Source organism: Hordeum vulgare, chromosome 7H (genome assembly GCF_904849725.1).
Source record: "Hordeum vulgare subsp. vulgare chromosome 7H, MorexV3_pseudomolecules_assembly, whole genome shotgun sequence".
Taxonomy (NCBI): Eukaryota; Viridiplantae; Streptophyta; class Magnoliopsida; order Poales; family Poaceae; genus Hordeum; species Hordeum vulgare.
The window spans coordinates 22,083,489-22,108,386 of record NC_058524.1 but is presented as its reverse complement, the minus strand read 5'-3'; the positions used below and the strand labels follow the sequence as shown (position 1 = coordinate 22,108,386).

Here is a 24,898-nt window from a genome sequence, read left to right as displayed (position 1 = left end):
TGCAAAAAGCCTTCTATAAATCAACCAAGGACTTTCTCATACCAGCATGGTGCATTATTATAAGAAAAATAAAAAGGCACACGACGCTCCAAGATTTACACGTATCATGTGACGAATACAAATATAGCTCCAAGTAAAATTACCGATGGTTGTTAGAAGAAAGAGGGGATGCCTTCCAGGGCATCCCCAAGCTTAGTTGCGTGGGAGTTCTTGAATATTACCTTGGGGTTCCTCGGGCATCCCCAAGCTTAGTCTCTTTCCACTCCTTATTCCTTCATACATCGTGATCCCGACCAAAACTTGATATCTTCAATCACACAAAACTTAACAAAACCATCATGAGATCCGTTACTAATAATAAAGCAAATTACAACATTAAGTACTGTTGCCAATCAATTCATATTTTGTCTTTGCATTGTATATGTTGTAATATAACTTTTCCATGGCTTATACCACTGATACAATCGATAGTTTCATCAAAACGAGCAAAACAATGCATCAAAACAGAATCTGTCAAAAACAGGCCAGTATGTAGTAATCTCTACATTAACCATACTTCTGTAATTCTAAAAATTTCAGAAACATTAGGACGAAATAAAAATTTGCATAGTAGTATTGTGTAACAATTTCAGAAAATTTTGACATTCCATTAAAAAAAATTAAATTCACACACTACAGCCAAAGTTTCTGTTCTTGCACTGCACACAACAAACAAGCAATCTAATCATCCTAAAGGAAAAACTTAGCACATTATTTTTATAATACCGGTTTATACAAGGGGATAATTTGTTTTTGAAAAGTTCTTGTAATTAAGATTCACAAAGTTTCCATGGGCATGAACAAAGTTAAGGGAGCTCCCCCACATCAACGGTGCTCGTCCTTCTTACTTTCACTTCTATTTTTGAAAAAGTTTTAGGTTACCCACTTTATTTTTTTGTTTTTAAACTATATAAAGCACACAACAGAATAAAATGACTCTATACAACTTCCGGGTTGTCTCCCTGGTAGCGCTTTCTTTAAAGCCATTAAATTAGGCATAAAGTGCTCAAGTAATTAATTCACCCAGATCCCAAGGTATATCAAAGCCAATTTTAATTAACAATGATTTTTCATTTAGTAGTGAGCACAAAGTAACATATATCACACAACAACGAAGTCTAACTCTCTTCGTATGCACCGGCATGTCATAAAAGAACAATTCATGCACACAAAGTAAACGCCAATGCATAGTATAAACAATTTCTTGCAATTTTATTATATTGGAAACATAGAGAGGCGGAGATGTAGTTCCTCCCTCATAATAATTGCAAGTAGGAGCAGCAAGAACATTCATATTATATCTATCAAAATCATCATGTGTAATAGTAAAAGGCAACCCATCTATATAATCCTTAATAAGTGCAAACTTCTCCAATATAGTGTAGTTGGGAGAATTCAAAAAGATAATAGTTCTATCATGTGTGCGTACAATAGCTAGAATTTCATTCTTAACGTAAGGAACTATAGCAAGTTCATCTCCATAATCATCATTCATATTGGCATCATGGCCACAAGCATAGCAAGCATCATGTTCATCAAAAAGGGATATTTCAAATGAATCCAAGGGATCATAGCAATTATCATAGCATTCATCCTTCGATAAGCACGAATGGAAATTAAACAATGTATGAGTTGAATAGTTATTCTCATTAGAAGGTGGGCATAGGTAGCTAATCCGCTCTTCGTCTTTTTGTTCTTCGCTCTCCTCCTCATCTTTTTCATCCAATGAGCTCATAGTGTCATCAATTTCTTCTTCCATATATTCCTGCAAAATATTAGTCTCCTCATGGACAGCGGAGGAGTACTCAATATATGGCTTAACATAAGCATTAGAAGCATAGCTTTCATAGCAATGTTTAAGTATGGTAAAACTTTCAGATTTGTAAAGAGTAGCATCATACTTTTCAATCAAAGAATAAAATTCATAGGCACCCTTAAAAGCAACAAATTCTTCAATTTGCACAATATAATAGTAATTATAAACACCCTTGGCATAAGAAGATACGATTCCATTATCCTTAAACTCACATTGATAGGGAAGGTGTTTTTTAGGGTCTTCAGAACAACAAGTAAAATCATAAGTTTCGCGTAATTTCCAACCATAGCATTGCAAAGTATTAATATGATGCCATAAAAGTTTCCCTTTTTGAGATAAGCGGTGTCACACATAATAAGCATGTTCATTTAATAATATGCCCTCAACTAAGCGAGTTGGGGTTTCAGCAAGAGCACAAATGGATCGAAGATGACCCAAGTAATATTCTTCGGAGGTACGGAACACTAGTGGTTCCTCAACTTTTGAAGCAGCAAGTACAACTAATTGTTTTGGTATTTTGGGTTTCCTACCCATATCTAAAGATAGAAAACAAGCTAAACAACAAATAAAATCTACTAAGTGATAAAGCAATCAAGCACACATGAGAATATCCACCCCATGCTATTGCTCCCCGGCAATGGCGCCAGAAAATGATCTTGATAACCCACAAGTATAGGGGATCAATTGTAGCCTTTATCGATAAGTAAGAGTGTCGAACCCAACGAGCAGCTAAATGTAGAACAAATATTCCCTCATGTTCTATCGACCACCGATACAACTCTACACACGCTTAACGTTCGCTTTACGTAGAACAAGTACGAAACTATAAGTACTTTGGAGGTGTGATAGGATAGGTTTGCAAGAAAATAAAGAACACATAAATAAAAACTAGGGACTCCTTAGATAAAAAAACAACTAAGTTAGTCTTAGTAGAGATCTTTTTGTCTCAAGAAGGTTATTTGTCCCTAGGTAATCGATAACTAGACCGGTAATCATTATTGCAATTTTAAATGAGGGAGAGGCATAAGGTAACATACTTTCTCTACTTGGATCATATGCACTTATGATTGGAACTCTAGCAAGCATCCGAACTACTAAAGCTCATTAAGGTAAAACCCAACCATAGCATTATAGGGTATCAAGTCCTCTTTATTCCCATACGCAAACAACCTACTTACTCGGGTATGTGCTTCTGTCACTCACGCCACCCACCATAAGCGAATGATAAACATATTGCAAACTCTACAGCAGGGATCCCTCGTGCTTGCGCGACACGGAGAGCACCATAGGACAGCACCAATAATAAAACATGCAACTCAAACCAATCATGATCATCAATCAACCCATAGGACAAAAGGGATCTACTCAAACATCATATGATAGCCATACATCATTGGAAAATAATATATAGCGTTGAGCAGTATGTTTAAGTAGAGATTACAGCGGGGAGTAGGGGTGTTACACTTCTGCATAGAGGGGGAGAGGGTTGGTGATAACAGCGGCGAAGTTGTTGGTGTAGATCGCCGTCACGATGATGGCCCCAGATGTGTTACGGTGCCACCGGGGGAGAGCGAAAGATAGCCCCCCTCATTCTTCTTATTCGTTGGCCTCCCCCCTAGATGAGCAGAGGGTTTCCCCTCTGGTACTTTCAGTTTCTACATTCCCAGATTCTGGACTTTCGCTGTCTCTTATATTCCCGGAGATCCGTAACTGCGATTGAGCTGAAATTTTAACACAATTTTTACCAGGAAATTAGCTTTCTTGTGGAGCAAGAAGGGCACCAACTGCCTTACGGTGTGGCCACAAGCCTACCTGGCGCTATCTACCCCCCAGGTCGCGCCCCTATGGCTTGTGGCCCCCTTGGGTACCCGCTTTTGCTGATTCCACTTCCCAAAATTCACAAATATTCCAAAAAAAACTCTATAAGTTTTTATCTCATTTCGACTTTGTTTTATATGAATTTTCTGTGAAACAAAAAACATGCAACAAACAGGAACTGGCACTAGGCAGTGGATCAATATGTTAGTTTCAAAAATAGTATAAAAAATTGCCAAAAGTATATGAAAGTTGTAGAATATTGACATGAAACAATAAAAAATTATAGATATGACGGAGACGTATCAACAATCAAGACGCCATCGGCAAATCTATGATCAGTAGCTATTGTGTGTAAGTATTATTTATGTAATTAAGTTTCTAGCTCAGCTCGTTTATTGCATGTATAATTATTATTACTATATTATTCAGATTGAAGATTCTCGAATGCAGAAGAGGACAAATCTATGACATTGGGTTCATTAACTCAAATAACATACATGAATATACAATACAAAGTAATGCCAAAGAAAGAAAGGATAACTTGCTAAGGGCGTTAATTGAACAACAAACCAGAAGGGAAATACACTATTTCGTTACAACTTCAAGTGAGTGTTATTACTGTATTGTACATATTCTGTTTCGCTTACTCGATATTAAGTGTAAATGATGAGTTATGCATACACATGTTCCACTCTATTCTGCTAGTCATTTAGGTTGACGAAGGAGTACTATTTGTCATGGACTCGAAACGTAAATACCCTAAGATATGGGCGGACCCGAGTGAAATGCTTCGGAGGTAATTTCAATCATTATCGCACTATATCAGCAACGTTCGTTCATTTCCTGATATCAAGTAATTAATAACTTCTTTATTTGTTTTCTTTGCCGGGCCGGGTTTGGAAAAAGTTTACCAAGAAGGCTAGGGTGCATGGAAAGAGGAGCTGCGATTTCAAAAACTCAATGTAAGTAGTACTAGCTAGGTACGCACATCTCTTTGATTCTAGTTTCAATACCATTATCATGATTGATTGTTATTTTCATTAAACTCTATTCTTGTACTGTGCTTGAGGTAGGGAGACAGAAATAATTTATGAGGATACTACGTGTGTGAGTTCAGTCGCCAGATGATCTGTGACAAAACCAGAATTTTAGAAAACATCAAGTACGTAAACAATATTCACAATTTTATTTTATCACCATCAGTTGTGTTGAGTTTCATGCATATATATTGACCCTCTTCTTTTAAATTAGATCCAATGGATGTGGAACAATCTCCTACCAAAAGATCGTATACGAGCAATTCAAGAGGAATTGGCGGATTCTTACTTGAAACAGTCATATCTAAAACTGAAGAATACCATCGGGAATTGGTAGGGAATTTTGATAATTAAATATTAGGGATCGTAAGAGATATTATATTGTATATATGCATCAACATGTACTATATGTAGTAGCGTTGAATATATATACGTAAACTTGTTGTTCGACCAAACACGAAAAAAGATGTCACTTTTCTATATTCATGACGATGTTGTGTAATGCTTTCTTCATTGCTATATTGGGAAATTAGGAACCGGGAGAGATTCCGCATGGAGTAAAATGCAGAGGCTAACACCTGCTGCTACTGTTTGCGTTGGCGTGAAACGGACCCCGCCATCACGTAAAACGTTAAGTAGGTAAAAAGTAAGGAACATGTAAAGGAGGTAAATTAAGGAGCAATTTCCCCAGTTCAAAAAAAGGAGCAATTTCCCTGCGGTTACAAGACATGTTCTTTTATTAGAACACAAATGGAAAAAACTACACTAGCAAACATGTCCGTGCATTGCAACGGGAGACAAAAATATTATGCTCTAACCTAATGAAAATGTGGCTAAATGCCTACATATATCTATGTCCTTTATTTTAACACGGCATACCACACTGTTGTCACGTATCTTTCTTCCCGGTTCCTCACTGATGATGGCCGTGAAGGTGCATGTTTCCGTGCATTGCAACGGAAGTAAAAAAAATATTTTCATTAAAACATTCATGGACATCATCACTGCAGCATCTGAAAGGTACCACCCGACTGTGACAGTGAGGCATACGCCGATGTCTAGAAGAAATGCATACCAGCCACACATTAAACGCAAAACAATCCTTAACGCCGATTGTATGAACACCGACCATCATCCTTGTAGCATTTGTGTAGTCGTTTTACAGTATGTCAATCTGATTTTCATGTCCAGCTTACAAAAACATTCGCCAGACTTATAGTGTAGCGTCTGTCACTTGCAGCAGCGATTGAGAATCAAAGCTGCATGTACATCAACCCGGTATTCTTTTTAACTAAAATAAAATTTGAGAGCAGCAATACACCAAGAAATAAATCCATTCACATGCATAGCTCTGAACACACGCACACAATGGTTTGTTTTCTTAGTGCATGGCTGCTATTCTCCTCTTTCACTAGGCATACGATCGAGCATGGCCTCGTAGAGCCCAGCTAGACGCCCTGGCTGGTCCAACTCTTGTAGCTCACGAGGCACAGCCGCACCAGCCCTAGTAATGGATGTCCCACGCAAGTCCCAGATCTGTAGCACCGCAGCCGGTCCCGTCCCCTCCCCATATGTTTTCTTTCTTTCTATTCTTATTTTTTGTTTTTGTGGAGGCTGATTGATATTACAGATAATCTTTAAATGTATATAAATTGATAAGAATTAGTTGAAACAAGCGAGGTGGGATAAAAATCGAACGCAGTCAATGCATGACCAGACAGACTTTGAGTGCGCGTGTGACCGACGTAGGACGTGACCACGGGTCGAGTACCAAAAACTACAGGATGTTTCTGCAAAAAAGAAACATTTTTTGGTTTGTATCACTTAAAAACATACTACGGGTTGAGTAGCAAAATTAGTAGGGACTATTTTGCAAAAAACACCACGATGTTGAACGAGCGCAAACATTTATTGCTTTATTATTAGGTAGAGATGAAGTAAGTGTTGAGACCGAATATTATCGTCTCACTCGCAATGTAAGGTATCTTTATAAGGGCAACTTCAACAAAGGCACTAAATAAGCCGTGCGCTGAAAAAAACAGTCATATACCGCGCACGCTGCCGAAAATAATGCTTCAGCAGTTGCGCTATAATTCCACACGTGGTAAACAGACGTTAACATGTTGGAAAAAATTGCATTGCTTGCGGTTTATTTGGTGCGCCCGCTCCAACGCGTTGGACAAGCAAAGATTGCATGCGAAAGACCAACCGCCACCTGACTGCTCCGGCTGTGCCCGCCTTCGTCCGCCATGCGCCTCCGCCGGCAAAATCTCTGCGATGGACGACCGCGCCAACATTCCCCTAACCCCTCAATCTGTCGTGGCAAACCCTTGTGCAGACTTGACCTCCGGTTTCTCCGCCAACGGAGCACCGGTCTCGCACGCGGCCTTTTCGTGGAACACTGGACGAACTCATAGGGTGGCTTCGCGTGGCCCGAAAAACAAGTGAAAGTTACCGTTCTTAAGGAAAAAAACAAGCAAATGTTGTAGTATTATACTCCCTCCGTCCCAAAATAACTGTCTCAAACTTAATATAATTTTGTACTAGAGCTAATACAAAGTTGAGACACTTATTTTAGGACGGAGGGAGTAGAAAGCACTTGTTTAAAAGGTGTGTGGTTGCTCCCGGGAGTGCACATAACTCTTATCTTGGCCGTACAACATCATTGAGATTCAGTCCAAGGTCTCTCTAACGGGACTAACCATGGTTGAACGATATGATGCTTGAAAATGGACCGAAGCCAATGAACAAGGTTTTTTTTATGTAACGGTGTGACTTTTAACACCGAAACACATACAGTACTAGCTAATTGCATTTGTAGCAAAATCTGTCCCAAAGCGTAATTTTCGTTTTGCTTTAGTCTCTTCAGCCCCTTGGTCTAGGTCTTTCTATCGCACGTGCAACTTCTATCAGACGTGCAACGCCTTGGCCTTGTGCAGAACAGCAGAACGGTCAAATGCGAAGACGACGAGTGAAGCAACATGCATGAAACATAACAAAGAAGTTGGGGCGAGAGGTACATGAGGATTCACGCACCTTTGCTGAAGGGAAAGATTTCATTGACCATCAAATAACCTATCAATTTATCCTTGTATACCCAATGTCTCTCAAGCCCATGATTTAAGACTTCTTCGTCAATATTTCTTCCTTCCAGGATTCGGCCATACAGAAAATGTTATATGCCATGTTTTCTCTATGCTACTCTACCTTTTATAACATGGTTTGGCTTTATGCATGTTTTTCCAGTCGCATGGTCCCACTAAACAGAGGCTATTAACTATATGTCATCGCGAAATGCAACGAGCACGTGATTCCTACTGATATTCACTTTGCTTTACTCGCGTAGGATTGGGGTTCCCCCCATCAAATTTATGTAGCTGTAGTGTTGAGCGACTACATTTATCATCACACCGGCCATACACCACCTTAGGCTTCGAGTGTATTGTTTTATTTGCACGGCAAACTGAATGCATAAGTACAAGCTCATTCAAAGGAATATGTGATTATTTGGTGGGCTGGATAACAATGTCTATTTCAAGCATTCAACCATCACCCATAATCACATAAGAATACATTAATTCTAGTACTTTCAGATCATGATTCACAATCCTTCGTCTTAGTATTTGCATGGAGCAAACCTCTACAACAAGCTCATTCCGAAGAAACAATGATGGATGACATAACATAAAAAACAATACCAAACAATCTAACCAATGCAATACTCTTGTTTTCTCAAAATCATTCTGCACATTAGCATGTGTCCCCTAAGGAAGTATTCAAATTCACCAAGAAATCATAGAAATTGAGCGTAGACTTGATAGATGATAATATAAGATTATGGAGCAATGAAGTATCCGCAACACGCTCATTAACATTAAAATTATTAAGCTAGAGTATGTAGTAAGGAATATGGTATCATTCAAATCCAATAGCAGATAGTAAATTTAATTATTACTAACAAATTTCTTCAACGTTCTTTTTTATAGAACATGATTCTACTTTTTCATGAATTATAAACATGTAACAAAGTCTCGTGTATGCTGCTGTGAAGTTACATAGAACATCAAACCTAGAAATGTTGAGGTGGTAAACTCTGCTTCATTGTTGAACAAGTACCACGTACTAGGTTCGAGAGCTGGATTGGACATGATATAATGTAGAACAATGATGACTCGAATGGCTTCTGGCTTAACCATAGGGCTAAAGGTCCAACCATAGTCGACGCCTGATTATTGTGTAATGGCTCCCACAACTCACCAAGCCTTTTCCTGCACAAAAGAATCACGAGGGTTAAGTTTGTGCTGAAAAATCCACTTCAAGGCAAAACACAAACACATTGATCATTCTTCTTGGTAATCAAAGCCCTCTTCTCCTACCATGTCGACGAGGCATCACTCTCCCTCTACTCAGCTTGGGCGTTCGGGTATTTTAGTTATTTAGGTTTGGGTAGTACGGGTTATGGGTAATTCGGATACTCAAAATGAGAACCAATTTTTTTTCTCCCAAAAATATACCCAAACCCAAATTACCCTAAATTTCGGTTCGGGTTATTCGGGTACCCAAAAAACCCAAAATATTTAGAGCACACATCAAATTTCGGTAGGAATAATTCAGATAGTGTGGGTATTTTGGATAGTATGGGTAACTTGTAAGTGTAATAATAACATGAATAATTTGGCTAGTATGAATAATTCGGGTAGTATGGTATTTCGGGGTGTTTCAGACTAGAACCCGAACCTTCACCCAAAAAACGAATAGCGAGAAAATGAGGTCCGAACCCTAACCTGATACCTTACCTGACAATTCGGGTAATTCGGTTCGGTCCGTGTTTGGGTAGCCACTTAGGGTACCCAAACACCTAGGGTGACCCTCTGCAACACTTCCTGTCAACGGGGATGCATATAATAACCGTGCCGTAGATATATCGAGTGCTCATGTGCATCTCAGTAACTATGATCTCCCAAAATTGGTCATTCTTCTAGGTAACCCGAGCCTTCTTCTCGTACCATGTCGACAAAGTAGTTGGCATCGCACAGGAAGAGTGGGCGAGGTTAGTCGATATGGTAGGAGAAGAAGGCTCTGATAACCTAGAAGAATGACCAATGTATCCAATATACCTAGAAGTTGATCCCCCTACTATATTTATCTTCACATGCAGGCAGTGGCGGACACACAGGGTGGCCAGGGTGGGCCGCGGCTCACCCTTGGATTTTACACCCAGTCGGCCTATACTAGCTAGTTGGTCAGCCCATGAGTGACTCAGTTGGCGACTCCCTCAGTCCCGACCCCGACCCTGACCCGAGTCACCCTCTCATCCGACCAGGTGACCACGCTCGCCAGCGCCATCCACCACCGACGGTGGCCCACTGGTTGTCGGTCCTGCCTCTCCTTTGCCTCCTCGTGACCGCGACCGGCGACCCGGCCACCCGCCAGCGGTGCTACGGTCCACCCCTGCTCCAGGCTCCAACCGAAGCGTCGACGGTCGTCGACGCCCGCTGTGCGCGTGCGGGGCGCCTCCGCCTCTGCTCTAGCGGCCAGCGCGCGGCTGCACCCTAGCCAACTAGCCATGGCGCCTCGCGGCCTCACCCCCCTTTGCAACTACAAGACTGCAAATCTCAGATCTATTTTAGGCAATACTGATTTAGTGATTTTACGTATATAAATGCACATATTTTCTGCTTTAGGGACTAGCTTTATTCTTTATGTTTTAAACTGACTAGAGTTTTTGTTTTTGAACATATACAATTATACATAATCTTTCAATCGTTTATTCATTTAGGCCAGTGGATTGATTTTTGCCTCAATTAGCCATATTGATAGGAAGTTTTTTCTTGTAGATTTGTTGCAAGATGGAGAGGGGTGGTGACATTTTTTCTATTTTCCAGAAAGAAGCTATAAGGATAGGGAATAAAAAGGAGGCGGGGAATGTGTCAGATGTGGCCGAAGAGCAAATAGGAGAACTTGTGTGTGTGCCAGTTGGGATCAAAGAGCAAACTGAAGAACCGAGATTGTCTATGTCGAATGTGACCATAGAGCAAACTGAAGATGTGTCACCGCCGTAACCACCAGTTTATGATTTCAGTCGTCTTAAACATGATCCCGGAGAAAGGATACCCATTGCAAGTCATCTTGTCAATGATCAAGACGCAGTTCGAAGAGCATATATCCTTACAAATCCATTCAAACCTTATGCACATGACTTTGAAAAAAGATCAATTGGGAGTAGAGAACGTTCGTTCAATCCTTTGTGGCCTCATAACCATAGTTGGCTTGAATATAGTATCAAGAAGGAATCTTCCTTTTCTTTGTATGTTATTTGTTCAAAGAGAAGAAAACTAGTGGTAAGGGAACTAATGCATTTACTGATGGTGGTTGGAGGAATTGGAATGATAGGATGTCTTCTTAAGCATGTTGTTTGTGTAACAAGTGAAGCATAATGCATCTCAAGAGAGATATAACTTATTTGTGAATCCTCATGCAGCAGTTGACAATCTTGTTGTGAAGATGAATATTGATGATGTGCGTCTTTACAGGATGAGGTTGAAGTATTCACTTAGATGTTTGCAGTTTCTTCTTCATCAAGGATTGACATTTCGTGGGCATGATGAAACTTCCTTGATCTATTGAAGTGGCATGCAACAAATAGTGAGGAGGTGAACAAATATGTTTTGAAGAATGCACCAGGTAACCGCAAATCGACTTATCATCTGATACAACATCAAATTATTCAATGTTGTGCACTACTTACTAGAAAGCAAATTACTGAACAACTTGGAGATGAGCAGTATGCTATTCTAGCTGATGAGTCTAGTGATGTATCACATAAAGAACAACTAGCTTTATGCTTGCATTTTGTTCATAAAGTAGGAAGGCCATGTGAGCACTTTCTTGGAGTTGTTCATGTAAGTGACACTACGATCTCTCAACCAGGGTCCCAAATGGGGATGAACAGATTTGGCAAAAATAATAAAAATTACATATAGATACGTAGACCACCTAATGATGACTACAAGAATTGAAACAAGCGAAAGACGCGACGCGGTCATCGCCTTTCCATTGCTGGAGCCGGGAAAACCTTGTTGTATGAAACACCACAAAGTCATCGTGCTAAGCCCCTTAGGACCGGCGCATCAGAACAATAACCACTGCCGACTAAGATAGCATAGGTCAGAAGAATCCAAGATGAAGACACACGGACGTGGACGAACGAGGACCTGGTCCGACCAGATACACCAAAGACATACCTTCACACGCTCATGGATCAAGATAGACGCACCACCGGGATGGGGGCTAGGCGGCGAGGGCCTTATTCCATCTTGAGGCAGTTGCCGCCATTGTTTCTCTTTGAGCAGGACACAAACGCTAACAAAACTTAAAAAACATCTAAACACGGAGTCCTTCCACTTGTAAGGGCCGGAATCCACCGCGCCCCACTCAAGATGAGGCAGAGACATGACCATGCCTTGGAAAGGTAATAGGAACCCTAACTTTTCTTGAGACCGTAGGCAGCTGTTGTGGCCAAAGGAGGAGAGATTGGGGAAATGACATATTAAACAGTCTAGCAACACCAACTAACTAAACGAAATTACAGATGCGACACTTCCCTCTGGAAATTGCTACAGTCATGAACTCTGGTTATACCTTTATTTCTAGCTAATACAATTACTCTTTCCCGTTGAATGGAAAAAAGAAGCAATCTGGTTTCAGTCCAATGTTTGGCTTATTTTAAAATACAATAGCAATGAACAAGATAAATACTTGTTATTTCTCATCGTCAGAGTTGGCATATGCATCTCATATCTCTTCATCTTAGTGATTGTTTAGACTAACCATAGTGGGGAGTAACTTAGACTATTAACATGCAGATGTTACTAGTCAAAGTTGATACCTCTATACCGAGGAGTGACTTAGGCTACTCATAGTGGGGAGTAACATATACTCCCTCCTTTCCGGTTTATAGGGCTCAAATCTAAAATATCATCAACCAAGGTGAATTGTGAGTGGATGACACTAGTTTTAACTAGCCAATGAAAAATTTCTCACATATTGAATTTCCAAGGCAATAAATGTAGCATCCTTCTTCTTGTTGGACTTGCATGGTGGATGTAGAAAACGATGCATGCATAGCCACTCATCTACTTTCTTTAAACTCTATGAATTAAATATGGCATGATACTCGAAGCACTATAACTCAATTAGATCAAAATGAGCCTAATATAATGGAAATCTGAAAATTTTGAGATGAGCCCTGTAAACCGGAAAGGAGGGAGTAGTAGTATCATGCATATGATAGTATTGTATGATACCACCTTCATCGTGCATAGTATCATAGGTGATCTCATTTATTAACATGGATGACACATATAACATAGCATTTAACATGATATGGTATATACGTATGATACTCTAACCCTCTCTCTGTTCTTTAATTCTTTGCCACATCAGGATGTTTGCTAGTCCCAAGTATATGATACCAACTATGATATCCCCACTATAGCTATCCTTATGTGTGGTCTCATGCAAAACTTCATTTATTAAGTAGTAAAGTCATCTTATCTTGGTATGTGTGATGTTTCCCATAGTATGAATAACTAGCTATGTTAGGCTACTCATGGTGGGGAGTATCTTATACTAGTATCATGCATATCTGATATTAGTGTATGATACTAACTTCATAGTGCCACTAGTATCATATATGATCTTATTTATTAGAATGCATGACACAAAGTAGCATAAAATTTAACATGACACAATATCAACCTATGTTACTCTAAACCCCCCCCCCCCCCTCTCTCTCTCTTCTTTATCTCTTTCCCACATCACCGTGTTTGCTATTCCCGAGTGCATGATACGGACTAAGATACCACCACTATGTCCAACCTTACTCTTTTCATTTTTATATACAAAACCACTATGAAAGTTATAATTTGCACCTATATAAAACAACTAGCACTAATCGAGGCACAATTTATGGGTTTGCCTTGTACTAGCAACGAAGAACATTAATATCCCTTGCATGCATGCCGAGTCAGAAATTTGGTTTGCATGTGTTGCATTAATCACCCAATGAGGAGTGAGAGTACTGGCTTGTTGGAGGGAAAATTACAAATTACATAACACGTCAAACAAGGAGGAAAGCTAGCTTTGAACATCGGCTTACAACAAACATGCACTGGGCTGGCTGGCTAGCTCATGGACACAGTTAACGCGAGATCCTTTGGTTTGAGTCCCTCGAGCAACAATATTTTCTACATGTCTTTCTATTTATTTCTTTATTATACCACACATAGTTCTAGGGTCGTCTACTAACAGTCTTGTGCCACCCAATTCTAATCAAAAACCACTCCTTGTCAGCAAAAAAATACACCCAAATCGGTATGAGGGACTAAACTTATCTTGTTTTGACATTTCAAGGACTAAAGTTTGCTGGTTTTGAAGTGGAGGGGCCATTCGTATACTTTGAAAAGAGTTCAGACGAAAACTATTTTTCCCTTTTAATATTGTGTTGTGTTCTGACCTAAAACAGGAAGTCGTGAAAATTGAAAGAAATGGAAAAGATTACACAAGGAGGAGACTTTTTGGTTAGGCGGAAGCCCTCTCACAGATAATATCTTCCTTCATCAATCCATCTCACCAACTGATGATGGGGTAAACTTTCTGGTTGATAGCACTAGAGGTGCTTTTATAAACCATGATATTGTCGCACATCTATCTTTGGCTGATAAGATGTACAGGTTCTCGAGACACCGAGATGAGGAAGGATCTTCCCCTCCTAGCACAAAATTGAGATACTCAACTGTCGGCCCAAACACACCGTTGATCCTAGAGCTTCCAAACTCTCATGCGCAATACCTTGTGAAGAAAACCAAGATCCTTCTAAGAGACACACAAACTATGAAGATGATGTAGCTGGAAACATTCTTTGTCCGTGAGGTTTTATCCTCTGGGTGTGTCTTGTTTCATTTTTCATCTCCTATGTTTCACTCGAACTGCTAGTTGTTCTAATGTTGTTATAATTTCCTTATGAAACAAGTATATTGTTTTGTATGAACCCAGGTTTCATTATATAAAATGCAGCCGGGGGTGTTTTCCTGTCGCCCAATGCTCTAAAAAATGATTGTGTGTTAGTGTCGAATATGGTGTACAAAGATAGATTACAATTGGATTTGGATTGAAACTTTATGTAGACAGAGTAGGAGTAGTGTCCTTGTCCTAATAGGACACTTGTATCCTAGATCTTTTATATAATAAGAGGGAACATACATGATATAACCCAAGCTAACATAACAACCACATACACGCAGGGGGAGCCGGCGATGTGTGTGAGCACCTAGTCGGTGGCGGTGTGGCATTAAGACGGCGTCACGGGGTGGAGCACCCGTAGTCACACACCGGAGATGTAGCCATATCGATCAACCTCATTAACAAATATCAGTATCGTGCTTATGTGATTGTTTGGTCATGGGATGCTCAAGGGAGCGCCTCGGATTAATTGTAACATTGCGGTTTTGGTGATCTTTTGTTTTGTCAACTAGAATATTTTCCGCGCGTTGCTGCGGGATGTTAGTATGCAATAGTCGAAATTCATGAGGTGCATTCTTAGAGGACACCTAGGGAATGTCGAAATTATGTTGTACTTTATATATACATATTTAAATAGTCAATATAAGTAAACTTGGTATATTGTAGAAAGAAGATATGTAGTTGCAATCCAAAGGAATATAATTTACTTCTCTTGCAATTATCCAGTTTTAGCATCACCTGTATATGTTATAAGTTACTCTCAACGAGATATAGGGTAGTTGAAAAAAATGAGAGATGGACTTAGTACAACGAATGTAAGAATAATATAGCCATAAATTGGAAGAATAAGAATGTGGTCATAGTGCAATTTGTAGTGTGTGTGAATTAGACTTGTGAAAAAACTTTTGCAATTGCATGCTTCTTAAATATGTGCATCAGACTAAAAAAATGCTAGATGACAATAGTACATACTAAGCAAGATGGCTGGCCTTCTTGGATTTTAATCAAACAACTCGTTGATGGACATTAGAAAAGAATCCGCATAGAGAACATAATCTGGACAGAGGACATGAAAAGCAATGATAGAAGTATAGATCAAAGCCTCTCTTCTCAATAAAATTAGTAATTGTATGGTCATGAACCATGGCAGTACTGATCACTCAATCCAAATCTCCAATTGGAAATGGTTTAATATCAAGCATAAAAATATTATATAAATAGTCAAAATGAGAGAATCAATAAAGTTATACTCCCTCCGTTCCTAAATATAAGTCTTTCTAGAGATTTCACTAGTAGACTACATACGGATGTATGTAGACATACTTTAGAGTGTAGACTCACTCATTTTGCTCCGTATGTAGACTCCTAGTGAAATCTCTTAAAAGACTTATATTTAGGAACGGAGGGAGTAGTGACCAAGGTTTAAGGAACTGAGATGAATCTTGAATTTGGTCCGGTGCATATATTATTGCAAAGGATAGAGGACTACAGTGCTGATAACCTGTTGATATATTGAGTTTGGGAAATAATTATATGATAACATACGCGTGTGCCTCATACTTCCAACTTTGACTCGATCGACTCTGAAAAAACTCAAGGAAGGCGCAAGAAAACTAATGAACAGTCAAGTGCAGGATACAGTAAAGAAGCATCAGAGTAGAGAAAGTCGGGTAGGAGGGATGAGGAAGAAACTTGTATGGAAAGGGGACTGAAACAGGTCGCAACCAACGACAATGACTGCATATGTGGCTACGACACGCGGCACCAACAAGCGATGTGTTTCAACAACAAGGACTTCAGATTCGCCCCATCAATCTCATTGGCTTTCCTGGTATATGTTCAATTGGTGCCTCATCATTGACTCTCTTTCGATTGTTGTCCTCGTCTCCCTTCTGTTCCCCAAGGAAGATTTGCGTCCAAGTTGTGCTTAAACAAAATCCACCTGTTAATCTCCCTCCCCAATCTGTGGAGAGCTCGGGCAACTGATTGTGGAATACTAACGACCTACTCCTCCTAAACGTATTCTTGAACTCCTGAGGGTAGACCGGAAGGAAGGAGTATACATGAAGGCAGAACCCAATTCAACCGCTTCTTTGCTGCAAAGAAGTAATGGGAGGTAGAAGAATGACATTCATTGGAGAAGGTGAAGAGGGAGATGGGAATCAATTGTAGGCGAGTAGTTGGCGCCAAGAATAAGGAGAGTTGCCGTGGGGAAAGACTGGAGGCGATCCGACTCATAGAGCTGTCGGACACGAGCGGATGGTGGTCAGAGTCACTGGAGGGCCCTCGTGCGGTGGGGAGAAGTTTATCTTGATTATATTTTTTTTCCTGTACTAGGAAAAGGGCCCGCGCGTTGCAACGGGAAAAAGAATACCACAAATTTTTATTTTACAAAAAGTGGTCTGTAATTTAAGTATTTGTAGCTACGACCCAAACAAAGACGATCTTAGTCTACAAAAACGCAGTTCAAGATTTCACAGGTCTTCTATTTAAATACGGCTTGCATGTAGATTTAATACGTAGAAAGAAACTGTCAAGTGATCTTCAATTTCGTCTATAATCCTGGTTTTGCTGAGATGTTCATCCAAAATCCAAATCAGTACCGGTATGAAAGAAAGACGGGTAATGCATTATTAATTAAGATTGCATCCTAGATAATATTTTTAAAATGATTAATAGGTAAAATAACATCATATTCAGATTCTACATATTTTTCTAATCAAAATCCATATATAACATATTCAAGTTGGAGTTACGGTTTAGAAGATATCAATATTTAAAAATATATTTAATATGCATATTCAGATTCTAAATATTTTTCTAATCAAAATCCTTATATAACATGTTAAATTTGAAGTTGCGGTTTAAAAGATATAAGTATTTTAAAAAATTAATATGTATTACGGGTTTAATGTTAATAATATCAAGATGTTTTTCATAAAATAGCATGACCGACTAAGAATACCTATTTTCTTTATTAGTAGGTATAAATTATATGGCTCATATTTTATTTTCATAAAGCACCTAGGAGCACGTGGTAGAGCTGGCTCTTAACTAAGAGTCCGCTTACCTTAGCTTTCCTCTTCTCTCTCCTCCAATTAAGCAAAAATATACTAATTTATTTTTTATAGCCAGCGACTCAGCTCTATTACTTGCTCTGATGGTCGTGGATAAATAATTCGGCCAACGCTATCAATGTGTCCAATAGAGGCCGCCACCGCCCTGAACCTACATCATTTTCAGCACCATGGTATTGCTGACGGTGCCAAGAATGCCATCGCATTCGAGAACGTCGTCATCATGCACAGAGTGTGGCCGTGCGCCCCTTGGAGCGAAGCCCAGCACCGCCACGATTACCATGCCGGCCTTGCAGACCGCGAACGACAGTGCCAGCAAGATCAGGATGCATACCGCCCTGATCAGGATGGCCCTCGCGGTCCGGAGATGGAGCCTTTGGCTCCGGTGAGAACATGGACGCCATCAAGAATAGGGTCAGATCATATAGTAACCATTAACGTCAAAGACTGAAACGCAAAAGAAAATCTTTACTACGAACTACTACATTGGGAGCACAAGTTCTCACGCGAATATTACGTGTCATGCCACTGCCATCCATGGCCTTGGATTCATACACATAACAGTTCACATATACGTCCCCTTGTTTCTCAAAAGCAAGTGTTGTTTCCATTAGTTTTTGCAGTCACGATCCACACACGAACTTGACTGGTGCTCTGCATCCGGCGCCATGCGCTGCTCCTCGCCGTAGAAATAGGAGGCGAGGCCCAAGAGTGACAGCCCGAGGGTGACGCCCTTCGTGCCGCTAAATGGTTCGTGGATGAAGACGACGGCGAGGACCTCGGTCACCGGGAGGAGCATGGTGATGATGATTCCGGAGAGCAGCGCCGAGCCGTAGTAGATGGCGCCGATTATGCCGAGGCAGAAGCACTGGTACACGGCGGCTGTGCCGACCAGCAGCATGTAGTAGCCCGCCTAGCCGAGTTCGGACTGCCGGGCTTCTCCTGGGATTGCCTGCGTCATAGTGCTCAAATTAAACTCTCAATTTTATGCTGCTAATATCTTTGGGTCAAATGCGAAAATCAAAAGTATTCAGAAAACAAGGACCTGAATATGTAAGGAAAGTCAGATTTTAGACATGACAAATCAGCATTTTTTCTGACTTTCCTTGAAGAATCATTAATTTGCCTTGAAAATTTTAGTTGAGAAACATGGCAAATCATCTAAGTTCATTTTAGATTCTTCTTTTTTTACCCTTTGTCGGAAAAATTATTTATTACCCTTTGTCGAGAAAAGGTATACAGTGAATACAAAAGAAAGAAGGAATATATGTGCAAACAGCTGTAATGGTCATCTTTCAAAGAGCAGACAAAATGAGCAGAAAGGAGAAACGTCAAACTGTAACAGAAAATGGAATTCAAACTAACTTTATCTAGTGAATACAAAAGAAAGAGGAAATATATGTGCAAAGTCTGATAATTTTGATGACCGGACTCTATTTACATAAGAACTAAACCACTGGGATTACAAGTTCTTGCAAGAAGAAAACAAACCAAACAAACCTGAGTTGGCGAACAACCTTTCCGAGTGTTAGCAGACTTCGATTAATATGACTACCTTCTTTTAACCTCATACCAGCTGAAGCAGTCTTAGATGCTCGCTCACTTCCAGCTAGGTCAACAAAGTTTTGTCCAGAAGAATAACCTCAGAGATGATGGAAACATGCTAGTACCAAATAATGATGAATATAGAAAGACATTCCGTACCACACAAGACACCAGGGTGCTCGATTTGCTTCTTCCTAAATACTGTTTAACAGAACTTTCGATTGTCCGAATGTAACAAAAACTTGTCAACAAAATCATCTTTTTTTTTTGCGGGTGGGTCAACAAGTGTAGTGTAAAATAAATATATAAGAGAGCCACCAACCAGCCTGAGTATTTGGTGGGACCTAGAACTCGCTTTGTTCAAAGCCGTTTCTCCAATCTCTCTTTGAGCTGCAGTACATACCAAATTAAGCAAATGATTAAAAGAACAAACATGGTGCATGTTTTGTTTCTAGAATTTTTGCCCGCACCTTCACACATTCCAAGAAGATCCCTGAGATGGTCCTTGTTCCTCAATGTTTCCTCGGTAAGCTTTTCAACAGTAGTCCCTTTCTGTTTGAATTCAAATGATGAAGTGGGAGATCAGCCTAGGGTTGGGTAAAAATAGTTATAGTAAGCTTAAGCAAAGGAGAATGGAGTACCTCAGGATCGTCAAGCAGTCTAAGAGGTGTCGTATCATGGCTCAGAAGATCCCTCACAGCTTCATTATATATCTCTATTGCTGAGAATTTCAGCATGAATTCTCTTTCAGGGTGCTGTAGCAATGACAAACAATGAGGCAAATATCATCTCGCGAAGTGAAGTATAACATCATCCGTGCCACGCATACGCACACGCACACCTTCTCCATGTAGTCATAAATGTCCATAACACTGTACTCAGTAATTCCAGTCATTGTGTAAGTCTTTCCGCTGCTTGTTTGCCCTTACTCAAATATGCTTGCTGTCGATAAGAGATTCATGTGCAAATGTTAGTTGGTCAACATCAGTTCATCCAAAGACCAAATTAGTGACGTAACGGAGTTGCATCGTTTGTTTTGTACATACAGTTGATTCCACTGACAACTGATAGAGCAACTTCTTTTGCTCCTTCCTCGTAGACCTGTCTGGTAGAGCAATTGGGGCCAAACACCCTGTCTGAAAAGGACACGAAAGAAGAACAAACTGAGAAATCGACTGCCGAATGAAATCCCTGCGAGGTTTCAACATCAAGAATAGCAATTGTGGCCAACATTGCCATGCATTATTTGCAAAATTGAGCTCTGCCGGTGCTTCTGCTTACCATAGGTGTAGGCGGTGGGGAACATGGCGCGGTCAGGGACGGTACTCCGGAACATGACGGTGGTGGGGCTGATGCACTCCCGGTTGGAGCTGTCGCCGGACTCCCTGCCATTTAGGGGCCGCACCCGCACGGAAACCATGATCCTCTCCTCCTTGGCCTCCACCTTCTACCATTGAAGGTCATGTGGAGGCGTAGTTGACCTGCAGTAGTATGGGGGAGATCTCGGTGGGAGGAGGAAGAGGGTCACCCTGGTCGGCGATGAAGCTCCGGCTGGTGCTCTCCTCGACGGACACCGAGTTGTGGCCGGCGAGGACCGCTCCTTGACGGGTGTCAGCTCCTTGAGGGCGAGCTGGTGGCGGCGGATCTGGGAGTCGAAGGTGGTTGGGGAGGAGGCGGCGGACCCGGGAGGCGAAGGTGGTTGCGGAGGAGGCGGCGGCGGGAGGCGACGGTTGTTGGGGAGGAGGCGACGGATCCGGGAGGCGACGGTGGCTGGGGTCTTCAGATCCAGGTCGAGGGCGGCGTGCGTCACCATTGCCGGCGGGGGTGGTTTGGTGGCCCGGGAGCCGCGTGTGGTGGGCGCGGCGGCCCGCGGGGGCTGTGGCCAACAGCCGCCGGGAACACGGGAGGGCGGAGGTCCCTCTGCGCCCGTCGGAGCCGGCGGCGTCGCCATTTGCGGGGTGGGGGTTGTGGGGAGAGAGGGGGGGAAGGAGGGAGGAGTTAGTTTTGATAAAATATAGGGTGTTTTTTGCAAAACTTAAAATAACGGTTCGACTTGACTTACAGAAGGACTGCGGGTTGAATCGTCGAAAACGGAGGGGCTTTTGTGCAAAATCGCCGACGACGTACGGCAGAAGCGATCCGTGGTTTATTATTAGGGGAGATGTATCAAAGAGAGGGCTCAATCGCTAATGTACGGTTCGAAAGAGGAATGGACGGTCCATATATACTGGACGAGTGACGCGCATGTGGATGTTCTGTTTTGCTTACCTGGCTAGATCAATAACGGGTGTATGTCTAGGAAAATGAAGTAATACATGCATGGGATTGCGTGGTGATGTCCATAGGTTGCATGTTAAGATAAATAGGTTAGTGAGAATGAATCTCTTAGGTATATAGGATAAGGTTGTGGAGATCTAACTTCCAATGATTAATCTGTTGTAGGGATAGAACAAGTTAATCCTTGGAAGTTAGATAGTACATTACGCTAGGTGCATTTCATCCATGAAGTTCGTATACACCAAAATTAGGGATTACCTCCTTTACCTAAGTTTTAAAAAGGCTGTTCTTTATTAGATAGAAAACCATTTTTGATATTTTAGATTGCATTACATTCACGTATTAGTGAACAGGAAAAGAACAAAAAGTATTGGCTCTCTGATATTTGTAACAATCATGAGGACCAACTTGAATAAAAACACATTACATGCACCATATAGGAGGATCATTATTTATGAAGAACGGCCATTATTTATGAAGAACTTCCATAAATATTACTGTCTCATCCACTGATATAGGACTGAATATTTTTATATATATGACAACAAAGCGAGTGCATTCTCTCCAATTGGTTCACGAGTTATTTCAACGCATTTCTCTAATACACCAACTCCTAGAGTAAAAATAATGGAAGGTGAATAGAAAAGTTAGCTTAAGAATAGGCGACATAGGGCAAGGGATACTTAGGTTGGATTGAAGACTCGGTCCTGTGGCTGGCAGAACAAGGTCTTGTGCGCCAATTATTCACGTATAGCTTATGCACAAGACTTTGTGAGTGTCATCATATGGAATTAGGCGTCAACAAATGGTGCATTATCTTATTCCACACAAGACTCCTGCGGCTATCAATGATATCGTAAATAGCTTGTGTACGACTATGACGTATGATAATACTAAAGAAGTCCTGTGCGCAAGCTAGTCATCACGGTTACTCGTTGGTAGAGTTTACTAATCATGACTAGCTTGCGCACAAGATTTTGTAAGTGTCATCATACAGAAATAGGCATCAACAAATGTTGCATTATCTTATCGGAAGCTGGTACTTCAGGGGGCTTAGTAACATGAAGTGTACCACTTCATGTTTGTGCTGCTACTTCTTCCAATCGATCAATGATACATGAATATATAGACTCGTAGTGGCAGCTGGACTACTGCGGTGATCGGTCCACATGTTAACAAATTGTCCTCGATACATCCGGACAACGAAATCTAATAAGCCACGACAAGGCCCTAGTGAAGCCCAATTCTTTTTCTTCAGCGGTCCTATTTTTGTCCTTTTAAAGAGAAACTTCTAACCTGTTCATAATCAGTCATAATAGTGTAGATGATACTATAGGTAACAAAAAATAACAACAAGGTCTATGGACCACCTAGCGACAACTACCAACACTGAAGCAAGCTGAAGACACACAACCGTCATTGCCCCTCCTTCACTAGAGGTGGGCAAACCTTGTTCGATCTAATAGGCAATCAAAAACTCTTTGTGTTAAGGGCCCACATGGCCAGCATTCCAGAGCAGCAAACATCGCGATGAAGAGAGTCGTAGATAGGAAGAATCGAACCTAAACCCACGAACAAAGACTATCAAGCATATCCACCGAATACCAACACGGACCGAATCGGTGAGATCAGAGAAAAACACACCTCCAAACGCCATCTGACGGTGCTAGATACACCACTGGAGAGACATCACTGCCGCCACATAACCTCAACAAAGACAGTGACCCTAAAAAGGATCAGAGTGGGGCCCCTTCCGTTGGTGGACGGGAGCCCGAGGTCCTCCGCACCTCCACGACCCAACGGCCATCGGAGGCAATGTTGATTGACGGTGGCGCTAATGGGAGGAGTAGTAAATCTAATCATTTGTGAATCTTTTCTTGGGGAGGAGGAAAGAATATATAAATCTAATATCTGTTCAAGTTTTTGTCTTTGATGTGCTTTTTCTTATTTGTACTAATACTAACGCTTTTTCAGATGAGTTGGGTGGTCATGAGACAATTCTGGGGATCGAATGTTTCTTTCTTTCTCTCTCACAATCATGAGTTAACATGCTTTGATTGGACCCTAGTTTTTGTTTCTTCTCACTTAATTAACTCCTCAAGCGGGAGTGTTCAGATCTTAAATTGAAATAACACATCTAGAGATGAAATAACACGTCTCTAGCTATGAAAATGAACGTCTCTACACGCAGTTATTCCTGTAGTGAGATTTCCATATGTGGATGGTTGTTCTAGTCACAAGAACTCGTATGATGGTAATGGTACGGTAAGATCTGTTAAAATCTCTACTCGCGCGATGTGACGAATTGATTCATCACTGGGCATAGGTGCTTGTGATTTGGCCACCGAGAATCAAGCTTTATCCTCACAGGGACTTGTGCTTCATGATTGGCGCATAATTAAAGTGGATTTTTATCCGGGGTCATGTTGAAAATGTAAATAAGTATATACTGATCTACTAGGTGCAATATATTTTTGAACAAAAACACATCACATGCACTGTATAATGTCTTTATTTATGAAGACATTCAATTCAAAATATGACATGCATTGATACAGGATAAATGTTTATTTCCACCATCATATGAGTGACTAACAATGGCTACCATACATTTCATGCATCACAGGTTATTTTAAGAAATTTCTACCATACACCAACAGCTGGAAAACAGGGCTGCATCCAAGGTAGCAAACAGAAAGTTAGTTTGAGAATAAGAGACATCGGGGAAAGAATACGTAGGCCGCCCTAAATGGTCGATACTCGATTTCATGCATCAAGAAACGTGAACATTCCCTTGTGCACTGGGCTCTAAAAGCAGGGCTGCACCATGCTTAAAAATGTTCTCGCTCCATGCGGTCAATTTCCCTACATTGTGAACCCGAAGCACTTGCATCCAACTATACATTAATGAATGGCCATCATACTTTTGGCGGCTAGTACCACACACACACACACACGCACGCACGCACGCAAATTCTACCCCATGCTCACATGCGAAAAAATGCCCACCATATAATTACTTGTCGTTGCTTCGCACTTTCAATTAGCTATTTCCTTATTAGAAATAGTAAATGTCCTTGCAATGCACATAATGATGGGAATGAAGAGCCCAAAATCGAGATCATACCAGTAAAACACATATAACTAGGAGACATAGAGAAATAAACAAATACGATGATGATGCCTTCGACACCAGGAAAAATAGTCAAGACTTGGGGTCATATCTTTGTCGCTGGTCACAACCACAAAGACCACTCTTGCATTGA

At 40.9% G+C, this 24,898-nt stretch overlaps 1 pseudogene; it reads right to left on the bottom strand.

Moving 5' to 3' along the window:
• Positions 1 to 19,241: 19,241 nt before the first annotated feature.
• On the bottom strand, positions 19,242 to 21,306 carry LOC123408066 (annotated as a pseudogene).
• Positions 21,307 to 24,898: the final 3,592 nt, after the last annotated feature.